Raw genomic sequence first — 1,173 nt, 5'->3', positions numbered from 1 at the left:
AGAGAGAGAGAGAGAGAGAGAGAGAGAGAGAGAGAGAGAGAGATAGGGAGACAGAGAAGGTGTGAGAGAGTAAGGGGGAGGACGAGACAGTGCGGGAGAGGGAGAGAACGGCAGAGAGGGGGAGAGTGAGAGCGAACGAGCAAACGAGAGAGGTAGAAGATAGATAAACATGAAGAGAGAGCGACAGAGAGAGAGAGAGAGAGAGAGAGACAAAGACTGAGAGAGAGGTAGAGCGAGAGAGAGTGCGAGACACACACACAGAGATAGACAGAGTGCGAGAGCGAGCGAGCGACAGAGAGAGAGAGAGAGAGAGAGAGAGAGATAGATAGAGAGAAATAGAGAGCGAGAGAGAGAGAGGGCGAACCAGCGTCAGAGAGAGAGAGAGACGGCTCAGAGGATAGATAGACATGCAGAGAGAGATAGGGAGACAGAGATGGTGGGCGAGAGTAAGGGGGAGGACGAGACAGTGCGGGAGAGGGAGCGGCAGAGAGGGGGAGAGTGAGAGCGAACGAGCAAACGAGAGAGGTAGGAGATAGATAAACATGAAGAGAGAGCGACAGAGAGAGAGAGAGAGAGAGAGACAGAGACTGAGAGAGAGGTAGAGCGAGAGAGAGTGCGAGACACACACACAGAGATAGACAGAGTGCGAGAGCGAGCGAGCGACAGAGAGAGAGAGAGAGAGAGAGAGAGAGAGATAGATAGAGAGAGATAGAAAGAGAGATAGAGCGACAGAGATAGAGAGATAGATAGATAGAGGGAGATAGAGAGAGAGAGATAGACAGAAAGAGAAATAGAGAGAGAGAGAGATCACGAGAGAGCGAGAGTCAGAGAGAGCGCGAGGGCGAGCGAGTTTTAGAGAGAGAGAGAGAGAGAGAGAGAGAGAGAGAGAGAAGAGAGAGAGAGAGAGAGAGAGAGAGAGAGAGAGAGAGAGAGAGAGAGACACACNAACACCTCCCCGCCGAGCCTGAGAGTTCTCCTCGAAGGCGTAGCTGCTGGCAGATTAGACGTTTGGGTGGCTTTGACGCACGTTTCGATCGTCGCAGATTTTCCGGTCCGTGGGATGGTTCCTCAGCTGGTATCCTTAGCTTCTTCCCTCTCGGCACTGGTTGCTGAATCGGGGTTTCCTAGAAGGCTGGATCCACAGGGGCATCCATTGGAGAGACGGGGCATCCA

This window comes from Priapulus caudatus, unplaced genomic scaffold, assembly GCF_000485595.1.
Source record: "Priapulus caudatus unplaced genomic scaffold, Priapulus_caudatus-5.0.1 Scaffold134, whole genome shotgun sequence".
NCBI classification, from domain to species: Eukaryota; Metazoa; Priapulida; class Priapulimorpha; order Priapulimorphida; family Priapulidae; genus Priapulus; species Priapulus caudatus.
The sequence above is the reverse complement of the archived record's forward strand: the minus strand, read 5'-3'. Positions refer to the sequence as shown.